Below are 18,872 nucleotides of genomic sequence, written 5' to 3'. Positions count from 1 at the left end.
AGTACTTTATGTGAGAACAGGCATAAAAATAATACAACTTTTGTTTTGATTTGAATATTGGTGGCATGAAAGTTCATCCTATATTTGCCTAATAATTCAAGCCCAACTAGGGCAGTTTTTAAGGTTCTGTCTTATTTAATGAAATTAGCCAGAAAATTGTTAAATTTAACTCTGGGAAAAGTATGCAGTATGGCAGTCAGTCAGTGCACTTGGGGTTGTCTTTTGGGAGCAAACATACAGCAAGCTGCTACAAGCCCATCTCCACAAATATTAGGCTTTCTTATTTATAAGAAGTCATTTGATTAGTCACTTTGTGGCTGATGATTTTTTTCCCCCTAAGCATAGCCTTTTGCTGCCAAGAATCACCGGAAGTATAGGAAATGATTTACCTGTCATTACTGTTTAATCTCTTGTTTCCTCTTCTGAGACTCCTTCTCTTAGGTTAAAAGGTCTTAGTACAGGTTGTCTGCTGTTTGTTTTATTTTCGATAAATGACTTTCAAGGAACCATATAGCCTTCTAAATTCAAGACGTGCCTATAAGGACCTTCAGTTTCCTTTGACCTACCTCTGAGAAACACAAGGTTAAATTAATTTAGAAATGATTTACTCTTAAATTTCAACTTTGGAATACTGAATGTTGCAATTCTAAAACTCTTAAATTTATCTTTGGTGTAGTCTAAGAGAAATTAGAATGCTGGAAAACAAGGCAGGGTTTCTTAGTCTGTGTATAGTTTTCAAGATTGTTAAGGCACGCAAATTTCAACTCAATTTGTTCTTCAAAAACTGCTATGCATATTGGTGGAGTTTCTAAATCATGAGTATTAATTTTTTTTCTTAGCCACACAGGCAGTTTTCAGAGAGTGTCCTATAGACACACTCCATCAGATGCAATCGGGATGCTTTAGAAAATAGATTGAGAACCCATTCCTACAGTTACTGAATCAGAATGTCTGATGGTGTGGCCTAAGAACGTGCAGTTTGAACCATTCCAGGAGTGATTATATACACAGCTTGGGAACTGCTGAATTAGGACCTACTTTTTTCTAATTTAGCTTTTTTTTTTTTTTAGTGAACTCTGTTGTGAAGCATAATTTACTGGTTTGAAGGAAGAACACATAGAGATAGCCAGGTGAAGTTAGAAGAGCATTTGACATTACATACTGAGTCCTGATGAAAATCATTTAAAGATAAGAAAATTGGATTCCTCAATGGGCTTCCAACTAGCCTATTCCATTGCTGAACTTATAAACCAGTGTAGAGGTCCTTCTAAGAATATGGAAAATGAAGCGTTTATTTCCAAATGAATTCAAGATGGCTGATGCTGTTCTAGTCAGTGGGTTAGAGAAGAGAGGTTTTCAAATGTTGCTTGCAAATTTATCATTTCAAGGGAACTGAGATGAAAAAATAACCACCTCAAGTTCTTAATCTATTTCAAGTCATGAAGTTTTATGTTGTAACTTAAATCTGTTCATAATCCAATAGCTTTTATATGTCCTGGTAGGTTAAAAGGATGATAGAGATGTTCGTGGAAGACTGCTCAGCGGTTAGGGGAGTTTAAATATTTTTCTAGTTTCTTGCCTTTATTTTTGTTAGAAACTTGTGCATTATCTGTATTTGAGATTCATTGAAGAATGACTGTCAACTTGATTGTTGTGACTTAGAACATTCATTCATGTGTTTTGTGGAGGAGATTTTTAAGCCCCCCCACCCCAAATTTCTGCCATGTTGGAGCACCCTCTGAGGATTGTGAACACAAGAGAGCCAAAAGCCAGTGAAGTACTCCCAGTGAAACTCTTTGCACAACTTCTTTCTCCAATACACTTCTGTCTCCAGGACTACTTGAGATTTTGGTTACATAAAAAAAAGGATTTCTCTGTATAGTGCTGTCACAGTTGATGGGTTGGATGTAATTTATTTTATAGGACAGAATTTTCAAAGGTTTAATAAGTTTATGATTTCAAATGTGATTATATTCACAACTGGCCTTTTGCCCTCCTCTAAAAGGAAACTCTGGTGGCATAGTGGTTAAGAGCTATGGCTGTTAACCAAAGGGTCAGCAGTTCGAATCCACCAGGCGCTCCTTGGAAACCATATGGGGCAGTTCTCTGACCTATAAGGTCATCATGAGTCCGAATCAACTCGACAGTAATGGGTTTGGCATGTTTTTTGGCTAATGTACAAAAGGACCAGGTATAGGTAAAAAGAGAGTCAACTGAAAATTGATCGGACTGTGTAGATCAAAACTAAGTGTATCACTATGAAGAATATTTTGTACCATTTTAGTAAAGAAAGATATAAAAATAGGATATTAACTCGTTATGTCAATACTGTATCAGTATGCATTTTTTGGCTTGCCGTGTACATTAAGACAAAAGTCATTAATTTCAGTTTTAATTTAAGCAATTACCTCATGTCTCAGTGACATACTAAGGATAAGCCTCCATTGAGGGAAGGCCAGACCAGCATTTTAAAATACAGCTTATCTGATTTGGCCTAGTTGATTACTACAGTAGAGGTATGCATCTGGGATACGTAATCACTGGTTTGGCCATTCACAGGAGGATAAGCCAGACAGACTGCACATGTCCTATACTGTGGATTTTATTTGGATGCCAGTTCCCACATTTCTCACTCCCCCTAGATGTAGGCGGATGTTCACAGGAATCAGAGAAATGATGGCATTTATTTTTGTTCTTTGTTAGTATTAGAAACATCCATTAAAATATGAATAAACCAAACCCATTTCCATCAAGTCAATTCTGACTCATAGCGACCCTATAGGGCAGAGTAGAACTGCCCCATAGAGTTTCCAAGGAGCACTTGGCAGATTTGAACTGCCAGCCTTTTGGTTAGCAGCCGAGCTCTTAACCACTGCACCACCGGGGTTTCCAAAACGTGAATACCACTGATAAAACTGCACCTCCGGTCAAAGTTAAGATACTCATTTAATGTACAACTATGTGTTAAAGGAGAGAGGAGACAGAAATCTGGCGTGGCTAGCAAGTGTTTCACATTTTTATTTAATATCACATTTTGATTGATGTAAAGGATTTTTAAAAGACAGACTACTTTGGCAAATGCCTTTTTTTTTAAATAACTATTAGGAGATTGTAATGAAGCCCGCTGCCTTGGCCTCTGGCTTGGCTAGATGAGGCGTGGAAGGCTTCAGCATAGCTTACCAGAGTTGATTTCTCAAAACAGTTCGTTATACACAGAGAATAATCATTTGGCTTAAGAACCCTTTCCTAACCAAGTTTTTGTTTTTTAAAAAGCTTCGATGGCATGTGTTTTCAGTATTGGAATGGGTGCTTACTAATTGAGTGTGTTTACCTTTTTGGTTGGTAATATGGATTTTAAGAAATATGATCTGGTAATACAAGCTGCTAATAAGGTGAGTGGCATTCTGGCACCACCAATCTGTGCCATGACAGTATACCAGTGAGAACTAAATAGAGAATTTATTGTGGGAGCCTTTCCATTAGGTTACATGAGGAACCTCTGGTTTTCCAAATATGACAAAGAAAAACCAAAACACTCCCATCAGGGATCCCTATCACACAGAAAAGCCGTAATTGTGTTTGCAAGTCTTATCTCACAGAAACAAAGGGAAGGAGACAAAAGTTTACAAAACTAATACATCCAGGAAGCATCACCTAATAGAATGCTCAACCTACACAACAGTGAGGTTCCAGCTTCAGTCTGCAGAGCTTTCTGCGTTTCAAAACAGACCCACCTAGATGCTAAATGCATTAGAGCCAAAGTCTGAAGGTAAATTGACACCTTTGAATTACGGTGTTGGTGAAGAATATTGACTATACCATGGACAAACAAATCTGTCTCAGAAGAAGTGCAGCCAGAATGCTCCTTAGAAGTGAGGATGGCGAGACTTTGTCTCACACACTTTTTGGACATGTTATCAGGAGGGAACAATCCCCGGAGAAGGACATCATGCTTGGTAAAGTAGAGGGTCAACAAAAAAGGAAGATCCCCAATGAGATGGATTGACACAATGGCTGCAACAATGGGCTCAAGCATAACAACGACTGTGGGGATGGCACAGGACCAGGTAGTGTTTTGTTCTGTGGTATATAGGGTCGCTATGAGTCAGAATCGACTCCATGGCACCTAACAACACCACCTGAGGTCCAGAGACATAAAAAGTGGCTGGTATACTGTTAGACCAATAATAATTGAAGAGTTAATACAAGGATCCCCTTGGAATGGAATTTGAGCACGAAAATAATTAGGCATTTCAATTTAACAAATATGTTTTGAATGCCTACTGCTTAGGAATCATAGGACTGCATTGCAGTTGTTGCTAGGTGCCCTGAAGTTGGTTTTGACTCACAGCGACCCTCATGTACAATACAACAAAACACTGCCTCGTCCTGTGCCATGTCATACCCACAATCGTTGTTGTGCTTGAGCCCATTCTTGCAGCCACTGTCAATCCATCTCGTTGAGGGTCTTCCTCTTCCTTGTTGATCCTGTACTTTACCAAGCATGATGTCCTTCTCCAGGGACTGATCCCCCCGACAACATGTCCAAAGTACGTAAGACATAGTCTCACCATCCTTGCTTTTAAGGGGCATTCTAGTTGTACTTCTTTCAAGACAGATTTGTTCGTTCTTTTGGTTGTCCGTGGTATATTCAATATTCCTCACCAACACCACAATTCAAAGGCGTCAATTATTCTGTGTCCCTTATTCATTGTCCAACTTTCACATGAATATAATGTGATTGAAAATACCATGGCTTGGACCAGCACACCTTAGTCTTCCAGGAGACATCTTTGCTTTTCAACACGTTAAATAGGTCGCTTGCAGAAGATTTGCCCAGTGCAATGCGCCGTTTGATTTCTTGACTGCTGCTACCATCGGTGTTGATTGTGGATCTAAGTAAAATGAAATCCTTGACAACTTCAATCTTTTCTCCGTTTATCATGAGGTTGCTTATTGGTCCAGTTGTGAGGATTTTTGTTTTATGTTGAGGTGTAATCCACGCTGAAGGCTGTGGTCTTTGATCTTCATCAGTAAGTCCTTCAAGTCCTCTTCACTTTCAGCAAGCAAGGTTGTGTCTACATAATGCAGGTTGTTAATGAGTCTTCTACCAATCCTGATACCCCATTCTTCATATAGTCCAGCTTCTTGGATTAGTTGCTCAGCATACAAAACAGAAACCCTGGTGGTGTAGGGGTTAAGTGCTACGGCTGCTAACCAAAAGGCCAGCAGTTCAAATCCACCAAATGCTCCTTAGAAACTCCATGGGGCAGTTCTAATCTGTCCTATAGAGTCAAAATTGACTCGATGGCAATGGGTTGGGGTTTTTTTTTTTATACAGATTGAATAGGTATGGTGAAAGGATACAACCCTGATGCACACCTTTTCTAACTTGAAACCTTTCCAACTGCTGACTTTAAACCACACAGTATCCCCTTGTTCTGCCCGAACGACTGTCTCTTGATCTATGTACAGGTTCCTCAAGAGCACAATTAAATGTTCTGGAATTCCAGTGCTTCACAGTGTTATCCATAATTTGTTATGATTCACACAGTTGAATGCCTTAGCATAGGCAATAAAACACAGGAAACGTTTTTCCGGTATTCTGTTTTCAGCCAAGATCCATCTGACATCAGCAATGATATCCCTTGTTCCACATTCTCTTCTGAAACTGGCCTGAGTTTCTGGCAGTTCTCTGTTGATACACTGCTGCAGCCACTTTTGAATGATCTTCAGCAAAATTTTGCTTACATGTGATATTAATGATATTGTTCGATAATTTTCGCATTCAGTGAGATTACCTTCCTTGGGAATAGGCATAAATATGGATCTCTTCTAGTTGGTTGGCCAAGTAGTTGTCTTCCAAATTTCTGGGCATAGACCAGTGAGCACTTCTAGCACTGCATCCACTTGTTGAAACATCCCAATTGGTATTCCATTCATTCCTGGAGCCTTGTTTTTGCCAATGTCTTCAATGCAGCTTTAACTTCTTCCTGAAGTACCTTTCGTTCCTGGTCATATGCTACCTCTTGAAATTGTTGAATACCAACCAGCTTTTTCTGGCATAGTGACTCTGTGTATTCCTTCCATCTTCTTTTGATGCTTCCTGCGTTTTTAATATTTTCACCATAGATTCTTTACTTTTGCAACTCGAGGCTTGAATTTTTTCTTCTGTTCTTTCAGCTTGAGAAACGCCAAACGTGTTCTTCCCTTTTGGTTTCCTAGCTCCAGCTCTTTGCCCATGTCATTATAATACTTTACTTTGTCTTCTCGAGCCACTCTTTGAAATCTTCCATTCAGTTCTTTTACTTCATCATTTTTTCCTTTTGCTTTAGCTACTCAATGTTCAGGAACAAGTTTCAGAGTCTCTGCTGATATCCATTTTGATCTTTTCTTTCTTTCCTATCTTTTTAATGACTTCTTACTCTCTTCATGTATGATGTCCTTGATGTCATTACACAGCTCATCTGGTCTTCAGTCTTTAGCTTTCAACACATCAGATCTATTCTTGAGATGATCTCTAAATTCAGGTGGGATATACTCAAGGTCATACTTTGGCTTTCATGGACTTGTGCTAATTTTCTTCAGTCTCAACCTGAACTTGCATATGAGCAATTGATGGTCTGTTGCACAGTTAGCCCCTCACCTTGCTCTGACTGGTGATATTAAGCTTTTCCATTGTCTGTTTCCACAGATGTAGTCAATTTGATTCCTCTGTATTCCATCTGATGAGGTCTGTGTGTGTAGTCGCCGTTTATGTTGGTGAAAAAAGGTATTTGCAATGAAGAAGTCGTTGGTCTTGCAAAATTTTATCATGCGATCTCCGGCATCGTTTCTGTCATCAAGGCCATATTTTCCAACTACCAATCCTTCTTCCTTGTTTCTAACTTTCGCATTCCAATCACCAGTAATTATCAATGCATCCTGATTGCATGTTTGATCAATTTCAGACTGCAGAAGTTAATAAAAATCTTCAATTCCTTCATCTTTGGCCTTAGTGATTGGTGTATAGATATGAATAACAACAGTTGAATTAACTGATCTTCCTTGTATGCGTATGAATATTCTATCACTGACAGAGTTGTACTTCAGGATATATCTTGAAATGTTCTTTTTGATGACAAATGCAATACTATTCCTCTTCAAGTTGTCATTCCTGACATGATAGTCTGATTCAAAATGGCCAATACCAGCTCACTGATGCCTAGGATATCAATGTTTATGCATTCCATTTCATTCTTGATGATTACCAAGCTTCCTAGATTCATACTTTGTACATTCTACTTTCTCATTATTAATGGAGGCAGGTCTTCCCCAGTCATCTTTTGAGTGCCTTCAAACCTGGGGGGCTCATCTTCCAGCTCTATATCCGACAATGTTCCACTGCTATTCATAACGTTTTCACTGACCAGTTCTTTTGAGAAGCAGACTGTCAGGTCCTTCTTCTTAGTCTGTCTTGGTCTGGAAGCTTAGCTGAAACCTGTCCTCCAGGAGTGACCCTGCTGGTATCTGAATACCAGTGGCATAGCTTCCAACATCACAGCAACATGTAAGCCCCCACAGTAAGGCAAACTGACAGATACGTAGGGGTAGGGCTACTTTATCTAATACAAAAGGAAAGGGTTAGCCACTCCAATGCACAACACTTTTATACAAATATACTAGCAAGATGCTACGAGAGTAAACAATTTGGAAAAGTGTTGATGTATGCTCAATAGTGGGTCCAGTCTCCATGTCTTTGGAATGGTTGTGGTTACTTAAATAGTCAAGAGTTTCTGCTAAAAGAGATGCAAAAGAATTAGTATTGCTCATTAAAACTAGAGTCATCATGTTCATATCCTGTATCCTAAATGAAATGTTATGGATGTTTAATAATATTTGAGCTACTATTTTTGCTTTTTTCTTAGTTTTAAGATTCATGATTCACTAAAAGATTGCCTTAAAAAAAAAAAAAAACGGATTTAAAAAATATATTTTTTCAAGATATATAACTAAGAAACAAGTTGGAAAGACCCTTCCGTCACTCTTGCTGGAATTTATTATTAACCCAAAACTTTAACTTGCTCTGTACTTAGAGAAGGATGAATAATTGTGAAGAATGAATTGGAGAATAATGAAGCAGGGAAAAATGAGAAGCATCTGTGGTAGTGTGAAAGAAAGCAGTTGAGTTTTGCAGCAATTCTGCCAGTGCCAAAAATGGTATCTGAGACCCAGCTATTCAACTCTGCATGGCTCTGAAAACCTAGATGCCCTTCTCCAGTGCCTTAGCTAACATAACTCCCATTTTTTAAATGGTTTTCTGCTCCAAATGCCATCTGGTTTATTGACTTCCATCAATAGAGCTTACAGTCAAGCAGGTAAATACAACATTTGTGCCATCCCTCATTTCTCTAGGCTCTTAATAGACTCAGTAAACCCTTCGTGGTCCCACTTTTCCAGCTCCAAAATAGGCATATGTACAAGGCTGCTTCTTGCTAATATCTATGGCTACTCACACTAGACAACTGTTCTTGAGATTCCTGTTGGAGAGAATCATCTTTTCACCTTCAGAACAACATTTAAGGATGCGTTTCAAATGGTCAGTGTGCACATTATAAAGCCTAGTAGCCATGCAGCCTAGCATGTATCAAGCAGTAGCACGTGTGTACATTTCATGAATGAAGAAGTGCTTCCCAGCACGAGGTATAAATTTAGTACATGCTATGTTGAAAAAAAATCTTTTTTTTTTTATGTTGACAGTGCTAATAGTTAGGGAACCCCAAGGGATGCTTGCCTCTGACCCATCGCTTTGCTAGTGAGGAACTATATAAGCAATCACACCTTCAGCAAGTGCATTGAAGCCTCGGTGTCACCAGGATTGTAATTCTGACAATTAGGAGAGAGCCAGATTGATTTAGTTCCAAGTGTGTTAATTGCTTTAAGCTTGAAGGTTGAAAATACTGAGAATATGGATTATTTTGCAGATCGTTGGTTGAATTCTAATCATTCATGAACAGTTACCAGGTATGAATCCAATAATGTGTTTCCTGGGTCTTTGCCTTGCCTCATGAACAACCAAAACTATAGGCCCAGGGCACAATTACTTGTCACTGATTTATGATGTATCTTCAGTGTAAAAGTTGTTATGCTAAGTGATGGTAGGGGGCGCATTCATTAATTCATCAAGTCTATGACTGTGGACAAGCAAATTAAAAATGATTAGTTATAGCCCTTTGGAAGCAATAGTATAAGACTTAGATTCTGAATCATAGAAAATGACTGCTAGCATTACCCGCACCTTGCCCTGGGTGGTGATTTTGCCCCCCAAGGGACATTTGCCAAGGTCTGAGATATTTTTGGTTGTCAAATCACAACTGGGGAAGTGGGGAGGTAGAAGAGCTACTGGTATCTAGTAGGTAGAGGCCAGGGATTCAGCTGAATATCACACAGGGTACCAAGCAGCCTCCCCTGCCCCCATAACAAAGAGTTATCCAGCCCTAAATGCCAATAATGCTGAGGCTGAGAAAAGCTGCTATAGAGGAAGCTGGGGGAGGAGAGCAGAGAATGCAGTGTATCTTCACACATGGCAAGGAAAGCTGTCAGCTATGTGGAGGCAAGTTGGGTCAAAGGACGTGGGGAGATCCTTGTGACCATAACTTGAGAATTTTCTGAGTGCTAAGCCTCTGAAATTCATTCAGGGGAAAAATGCTCTACATTTGTAAAATATCGGTATAATAATATGTTCAATACTGCTACTTTTTTATGATGCTTAAGTTCATGAGCTTTTGGAGACACAGCCCCTGTGCAAATGCCCTCCCCTTTCTCTTAATAGTTGCGTGGCCACAAGTTATTTAACTTCTCTAAGCCTGAAGTCTTCATCTGAGAGATAATAACTCCTGCCTCAAAGGTTGCTATTAAGAGGTATTTGTTAAACATTAACCCATGTGATTGGTAAAAAGTAAGTACTAAAGAAATGTTAAATATAATTTTGTATTTCAGATGAATTTTCCCCCCTCAGGCACAGTGTTAAATTCTGAAAATAGAAGACACAATTACCTGCCCTCCTTAAATTTGTCTGTCAGACAAGTAAACAAATATTTGTTGTTGTGTGCTGTCAAGTCGATTCTGACTCATAGCAACATTCTATGACAGAGTAGAGCTGCCCCATAGTTTTCCTAGGCTGTACTCTTTACAGAAGCAGATTGCCCGGTCTTTTCTCCCACAAAGTCACTGGTGAATTAGAACCACCAACCTGTTGGCTAGCAGTGGACCACTTAACCATTGTGCTACCAGGGCTCCTTAAAAAATATTTACAGTGTAATAAATGTGGTAGTAGACTTAAAATATACACAAACAGGAAGGAAATGATTAAGTCTATCTTGGGCTTGCTTGATGTGGTCAATTAAATTTCTTGGAGTAGGTAATGGCTACAAGGGGACTTGTATGTGGTGGTAGGAGTCCTCAGACAGCCCGTGCATGGAAGAGCAAGAGATTCGTTCTAGGCAGAAGACAATGAATGTACGTGGAGCAACATGGTAAGTCAATAGAACCCCAAGAAATATTTACTATAGTTTTGTATTTCGGTTGAAAATTTTTGTAAGCTGATCATAAGGCATGAAGGAGGAGGTACTGATAGGCAATGAGCCTGGAAACCTCTGTTGTAGCCAGGCCAGCAAGATTTCTGTGCCATCTAATGAGTCAGAGTGGTGAGAGAGATGCCTGACCTGCTGGAGCAGGGAGATGATACCAGTTTCACCGGTGTAGGATGGACTGAAAAGAGGCAACATGGAGGCAGGAACAGCAGGTAGGAAGTCGTCCTTGTTGTTAGCTGCCATCGAGTCAGCCCCTGGCTCACGGTGGCTCCGTGTGCAACCGAATGAAATACTGCCTGATCCTGCTGTATCTACATGATTGCTTGGAGATCAGATCGTTGTGATAGAGGATTTTCGTTGATTGATTTTTTTTTTTATTAACTTTTATTAAGCTTCAAGTGAACGTTTACAAATCCAATCAGTCTGTCACATATAAGTTTACATACATCTCACTCCCTACTCCCACTTGCTCTCCCCCTCTTGAGTCAGCCCTTTCAGTCTCTCCTTTCGTGACAATTTTGCCAGCTTCCCTCTCTATCCTCCCATCCCCCCTCCAGACAAGAGTTGCCAACAGAATCTCAAGTGTCCACCTGATATAATTAGCTCACTCTTCATTAGCGTCTCTCTCCCACCCGCTGACCAGTCCCTTTCATGTCTGATATGTTGTCTTCGGGGATGGTTCCTGTCCTGTGCCGACAGAAGGTCTGGGGACCATGGCCGCCGGGATTCCTCTAATCTCAGTCAGACCATTAAGTTTGGTCTTTTTATGAGAATTTGGGGTCTGTATCCCACTGATCTCCTGCTCCCTCAGGGGTCCTCTGCTGTGCTCCCTGTGAGGGCAGTCATCGATTGTGGCCGGGCACCCACTAGTTCTTCTGGTCTCAGGATGATGTAGGTCTCTGGTTCATGTGGCCCTTTCTGTCTCTTGGGCTCTTAGTTGTCGTGTGGCCTTGGTGTTCTTCATTTTCCTTTGCTCCAGGTGGGTTGAGACCTATTGATGCATCTTAGATGACCGCTTGTTAGCATTTAAGACCCCAGACGCCACATTTCAAAGTGGGATGCAGAATGATTTCATAATAGAATTATTTTGCCAACTGACTTAGAAGTCCCCGCAAACCATGTTCCCCAGACCCCCGCCCTTGCTCCGCTGACCTTTGAAGCATTCATTTTATCCCGGAAACTTCTTTGCTTTTGGTCCAGTCCAATTGAGCTGACCTTCCATGTATTGAGTGTTGTCTTTCCCTTCGCCTAAAGCAGTTCTTATCTACTGATTAATCAATAAAAAACCCTCTCCCACCCTCCCTCCCTCCCCCCGTCATAACCACAAAAGCATGTGTTCTTCTCAGGTTTACTATTTCTCAAGATCTTATAATAGTTGTCTTATACAATATTTGTCCTTTTGCCTCTGACTAATTTCGCTCAGCATAATGCCTTCCAGGTTCCTCCATGTTATGAAATGTTTCACAGATTCGTCACTGTTCTTTATCGATGCGTAGTATTCCATTGTGTGAATATACCACAATTTATTTACCCATGCGTCCGTTGATGGACACCTTGGTTGCTTCCAACTTTTTGCTATTGTAAACAGAGCTGCACTAAACATGGGTGTGCATATATCTGTTTGTGTGAAGGCTCTTGTATCTCTAGGGTATATTCCGAGGAGTGGGATTTCTGGGTTGTATGGTAGTTCTATTTCTAACTGTTTGAGATAACACCAGATAGATTTCCAAAGTGGTTGTACCATTTTACATTCCCACCAGCAGTGTATAAGAGTTCCAATCTCTCCGCAGCCTCTCCAACATTTATTATTTTGTGTTTTTTGGATTAATGCCAGCCTTGCTGGTGTGAGACGGAATCTCATCGTAGTTTTAATTTGCATTTCGCTAATGGCTAATGATCGAGAGCATTTTCTCATGTATCTGTTGGCTGCCTGAATATCTTCTTTAGTGAAATGTGTGTTCATATCCTTTGCCCACTTTTTGATTGGGTTGTTTGTCTTTTTGTGGTTGAGTTTTGACAGAATCATGTAGATTTTAGAGATCAGGCGCTGGTCGGAGATGTCATAGCTGAAAATTCTTTCCCAGTCTGTAGGTGGTCTTTTTACTGTTTTGGTGAAGTCTTTAGATGAGCATAGGTGTTTGATTTTTAGGAGCTCCCAGTTATCGGGTTTCTCTTCATCATTTTTGGTAATGTTTTGTATTCTGTTTATGCCTTGTATTAGGGCTTCTAGGGTTGTCCCAATTTTTTCTTCCATGATCTTTATCGTTTTAGTCTTTATGTTTAGGTCTTTGATCCACTTGGAGTTAGTTTTTGTGCATGGTGTGAGGTATGGGTCCTGTTTCATTTTTTTGCAAATGGATATCCAGTTATGCCAGCACCATTTGTTAAAAAGACTATCTTTTCCCCAATTAATTGACACTGGTCCTTTGTCAAATATCAGCTGCTCATACGTGGATGGATCTATGTCTGGGTTCTCAATTCTGTTCCATTGGTCTATGTGCCTGTTGTTGTACCACTACCAGGCTGTTTTGACTACTGTGGCTGTATAATAGGTTCTGAAATCAGGTAGAGTGAGGCCTCCCACTTTCTTCTTCTTTTTCAGTAATGCTTTGCTTATTCGGGTCTTCTTTCCCTTCCATATGAAATTGGTGATTTGTTTCTCTCTCCACTTAAAATATCGCATTGGAATTTGGATCGGAAGTGCGTTAAATGTATAGATGGCTTTTGGTAGAATAGACATTTTTACTATGTTAAGTCTTCCTATCCATGAGCAAGGTATGTTTTTCCACTTAAGTATGTCCTTTTGAATTTCTTGTAGTAGAGCTTTGTAGTTTTCTTTGTATAGGTCTTTTACATCCTTGGTAAGATTTATTCCTAAGTATCTTATCTTCTTGGGGGCTACTGTGAATGGTATTGATTTGGTTATTTCCTCTTCGGTGTTCTTTTTGTTGATGTAGAGGAATCCAAGTGATTTTTGTATGTTTATTTTATAACCTGAGACTCTGCCAAACTCTTCTATTAGTTTCAGTAGTTTTCTGCAGGATTCCTTAGGGTTTTCTGTGTATATAATCATGTCATCTGCAAATAGTGATAACTTTACTTCCTCCTTGCCAATCCGGATACCTTTTATTTCTTTGTCTAGCCTAATTGCCCTGGCTAGGACTTCCAGCATGATGTTGAATAAGAGCGGTGATAAAGGGCATCCTTGTCTGGTTCCCGTTCTCAAGGGAAATGCTTTCAGGTTCTCTCCATTTAGAGTGATATTGGCTGTTGGCATTGCATAGACACCGTTTATTATGTTGAGGAATTTTCCTTCAATTCCTATTTTGGTAAGAGTTTTTATCATAAATGGGTGTTGGACTTTGTCAAATGCCTTTTCTGCATCAATTGATAAGATCACGTGGTTTTTGTCTTTTGTTTTATTTATGTGATGGATTACATTAATGGTTTTTCTGATATGAAACCAGCCTTGCATACCTGGTATAAATCCCACTTGATCATGGTGAATTATTTTTTTGATGTGTTGTTGGATTCTATTGGCTAGAATTTTGTTGAGGATTTTTGCATCTATGTTCATGAGGGATATAGGTCTATAATTTTCTTTTTTTGTAATGTCTTTACCTGGTTTTGGTATCAGGGAGATGGTGGCTTCATAGAATGAGTTGGGTAGTATTCTGTCATTTTCTACGCTTTGGAATACCTTCAGAAGTAGTGGTGTTAACTCTTCTCTGAAAGTTTGGTAGAACTCTGCAGTGCAGCTGTCTGGGCCAGGGCTTTTTTTTGTTGGGAGTTTTTTGATTACCGTTTCAATCTCTTTGTTTGTTATGGGTCTATTTAATTGTTCTACTTCTGAATGTGTTAGTTTAGGTAGGTAGTGTTTTTCCAAGAATTCATCCATTTCTTCTAGGTTTGCAAATTTGTTAGAGTACAATTTTTCATAATAATCTGAAATGATTCTTTTAATTTCATTTGGTTCTGTTGTGATGTGGTCCTTCTCGTTTCTTATTCGGGTTATTTGTTTCCTTTCCTGTATTTCTTTAGTCAGTCTAGCCAATGGTTTATCAATTTTGTTAATTTTTTCAAAGAACCAGCTTTTGGCTTTGTTAATTCTTTCAATTGTTTTTCTGTTCTCTAATTCATTTAGTTCAGCTCTAATTTTTATTATTTGTTTTCTTCTGGTGCCTGATGGATTCTTTTGTTGCTCACTTTCTATTTGTTCAAGTTGTAGGGACAGTTGTCTGATTTTGGCTCTTTCTTCTTTTTGTATGTGTGCATTTATCGATATAAATTGGCCTCTGAGCACTGCTTTTGCTGTGTCCCAGAGGTTTTGATAGGAAGTATTTTCATTCTCGTTGCATTCTATGAATTTCCTTATTCCCTCCTTGATGTCTTCTATAACCCAGTCTTTTTTCAGGAGGGTATTGTTCATTTTCCAAGTATTTGATTTCTTTTCCCTAGTTTTTCTGTTATTGATCTCTAGTTTTATTGCCTTGTGATCTGAGAAGATGCTTTGTAATATTTCGATGTTTTGGACTCTGCAAAGGTTTGTTTTATGACCTAATATGTGGTCTATTCTAGAGAATGTTCCATGTGCACTAGAAAAAAAAGTATACTTTGCAGCAGTTGGGTGGAGAGTTCTGTAGAAGTCAATGAGGTCAAGTTGATTGATTGTTGTAAGTAGATCTTCTGTGTCTCTATTGAGCTTCTTACTGGATGTCCTGTCCTTCTCTGAAAGTGGTGTGTTGAAGTCTCCTACTATAATTGGGGAGGTATCTATCTCACTTTTCAATTCTGTTAAAATTTGATTTATGTATCTTGCAGCCCTGTCATTGGGTGCATAAATATTTAATATGGTTATGTCTTCCTGATCAATTGTCCCTTTTATCATTATATAGTGTCCTTCTTTATCCTTTGTGGTGGATTTAAGTCTAAAGTCTATTTTGTCAGAAATTAATATTGCTACTCCTCTTCTTTTTTGCTTATTGTTTGCTTGATATATTTTTTTCCATCCTTTGAGTTTTAGTTTGTTTGTGTCTCTTGTAGGCAGCATATAGATGGATCGTGTTTCTTTATCCAGTCTGTGACTCTCTGTCTCTTTATTGGTGCATTTAGTCCATTTACATTCAGCGTAATTATAGATAAATAAGTTTTTAGTGCTGTCATTTTGATGCCTTTTTATGTGTGTTGTTGACAATTTCATTTTTCCACATACTTTTTTGCGTTTTTCTTAGTAAATTGTGAGATCCTCATTTTCATAGTGTTTGACTTTATGTTAGTGGAGTCGTTACGTTTTTCTTGGCTTTTATCTTGAGTTATAGAGTTGTTATACCTTTTTGTGGTTACCTTATTATTTACCCCTATTTTTCTAAGTAAAAACCTAACTTGTATTGTTCTATATCGCCTTGTATCACTCTCCATATGGCAGTTCAATGCCTCCTGTATTTAGTCCCTCTTTTTGATTATTGTGATCTTTTACCTATTGACTTCCATGATTCCCTGTTATGTGTATTTTTTTTTTTAATTAATCTTAATTTGTTTGTTTTTGTGATTTCCCTATTTGAGTTGATATCAGGACGTTCTGTTTTGTGACCTTATGTTGTCCTGATATCTGATATTATTGGTTCTCTGACCAAACAATATCCTTTAGTATTTCTTGTAGCTTTGGTTTGGTTTTTGCAAATTCTCTAAACTTGTGTTTATCTGTAAATATCTTAATTTCGCCTTCATATTTCAGAGAGAGTTTTGCTGGATATATGGTCCTTGGCTGGCAGTTTTTCTCCTTCAGTGTTCTGTATATGTCGTCCCATTCCCTTCTTGCCTGCATGGTTTCTGCTGAGTAGTCTGAACTTATTCTTATTGATTCTCCCTTGAAGGAAACCTTTCTTTCCTCCCTGGCTGCTTTTAAAATTTTCTGTTTATCTTTGGTTTTGGCGAGTTTGATGATAATATGTCTTGGTGTTTTTCTTTTTGGATCAATCTTAAATGGGGTTCGATGAGCATCTTGGATAGATATCCTTTCGTCTTTCATGATGTCAGGGAATTTTCTGTCAGGAGTTCTTCAACTATTTTCTCTGTGTTTTCTGTCCCCCCTCCCTGTTCTGGGACTCCAATCACCCGCAGGTTATCCTTCTTGATAGAGTCCCACATGATTCTTAGAGTTTCTTCATTTTTTTTAATTCTTTTATCTGATTTTTTTTCAGCTATGTTGGTGTTGATTCCCTGGTCCTCCAGATGTCCCAGTCTGCATTCTAATTGCTCGAGTCTGCTCCTCTGACTTCCTCTTGTGTTGTCTAATTCTATAATTTTATCGTTAATCTTTTGGATTTCTACATGCTATCTCTCTATGGATTCTTGCAACTTATTAATTTTTCCACTATGTTCTTGAATAATCTTTTTGAGTTCTTCAACAGTTTTATCAGTGTGTTCCTTGGCTTTTTCTGCAGTTTGCCTTATTTCATTTGTGATGTCTTGAAGCATTCTGTAAATTAGTTTTTTATATTCTGTATGTGATAATTCCAGGATTGTATCTTCATTTGGGAAAGATTTTGATTCTTTTGTTTGGGGGGTTGGAGAAGCTGTCATGGTCTGCTTCTTTAAGTGGTTTGATATGGGTTGTTGTCTCTGAGCCATCACTGGGAAACTAATTTTTCCAGAAAATCCGCTAAAAAAAAATGCAGTCAGATCCCTATCAGATTTCTCCCTCTGGCTCAGGCTATTCGGACGTTAATGAAGCTGCCTGGGGAGAGTGGGGGAGGGAACAGAGAGATAGGAGAGTAGCACCTCAGAATATAGCCAGAGTTGCTTGTCTTGCTTGGAATAACTATTATATCTGAGATTCCCGCGGGGCACGTTGCCTATGTGTGCTGGCTGTGTGGAGATTGCCCCCGGGGGGTCTGGCCCGCTGGAGTCACGGTCAGATCCTCCGCTTCCAGCCCCACGCCCAGGGTCAAGTCTCCCCTGCTGGGACGGTGCACTCTCGACTCCAAAATCAGTCGCTGCCTTCCGGGGACTTCTCCTCCCTCCAGCCGCATTGCCGTGCCGCCTCCACGAACCGGTTGGTCCCCCTCCCGGGGTTAGTTCAGGTGGGTGGAGCAGCTCCCCGTGCTAGTGCCCTGACCGAGTGTTCCGGCTGGGACGCTGTTCTCCCCGCTCCAATACCAGTCGCTGCCTCCCGGGGACTTCTCCTACCAGCTGCGTCCCACGCTGCCCGCTCGAACCAGCTGGGCCCCCTCCCGGGGTTAGTTCAGGGGTGGTGGAGCAGCTCTCCGTGTTTATGCCGTACCTGCGTCCAGTCCAAATCCTTGTGGGACGGTTCCCCGGCTGGGATACTGCTCTCCCCGCTCCAAGACCAGTCACTGCCTCCCGGGGACTTCTCCTACCGGCTGCATCCCACGCCGCCCGCGGAACTGGCTGGTCCCCCTCCCGGGGTTAGTTCAGGGGTGTGGGGCAGCTCTCTGTGCTTGTGCTGTACCTGACTGGTACGCTGGCTCCAGGCTCTGAAAACAATCGCTGCTTCCCCGTATTAGTTTGTTCTCCGTCTCTAAATCTGTGTTTGTTGTTCAGGGTTCGTAGATTGTTATGTATGTGATCGATTCACTTGTTTTTCCGTGTCTTTGTTGCAAGAGGGATCCGAGGTAGCGTCTGCCTAGTCCGCCATCTTGGCTCTGCCTCGTTGATTGATTTTTGAAGTAGATCACCAGGCCTTTCTCCCAGTCCATCTTAGTCTGGAAGCTCCACTGAAAACTGTTCAGCCTCATTGCCACATGAAAGCCTCCTCTGACGGACAGGTGGTGGCTATGTGTGAGGTATATTGGCTGGGACTTGAGCCCAGATCTTCCACGTGGAAAGCAAGAATTCTACCACTGAACAATCAGTGCACCTTAGGAAGTCATTACAGTCTTAAATATTTTAATTCAGGGAGCCCTTAATTAAAATTAAAGTTCGTAACTATTGTGTTAGATAAATATGATTTGTGGGATGTAATCACAAAACAACTTTCTTTTTCTTCCACAATCCCTTTTATTTTTTTCAGTGGCGTTAGTTCTTCCCCTGCCTTTGACTGAAACTCCAAAATTATTCCAGCCATTCTTAAGTAATAAAAAGTCATAAAGCCCACAGATCTAATTACCATTTTCCAGAAATGTACGGGCCAGGAGAACATGGGAAATGATGCTCAGAGGGCTTGAAATCAGCAAAATCGAGACTGTGGGAAACACTCCAGAAGAAAGGTCCTGATTTCCTCAATAGACAATTAGAGAATTACAACCAATCGCAGCCTGTAGATCTTATTTTAATCCTAAT

Source organism: Elephas maximus, chromosome 14 (assembly GCF_024166365.1).
Source record: "Elephas maximus indicus isolate mEleMax1 chromosome 14, mEleMax1 primary haplotype, whole genome shotgun sequence".
Classification (NCBI taxonomy): Eukaryota; Metazoa; Chordata; class Mammalia; order Proboscidea; family Elephantidae; genus Elephas; species Elephas maximus.
Note: the sequence above shows the minus strand (reverse complement) of the source record.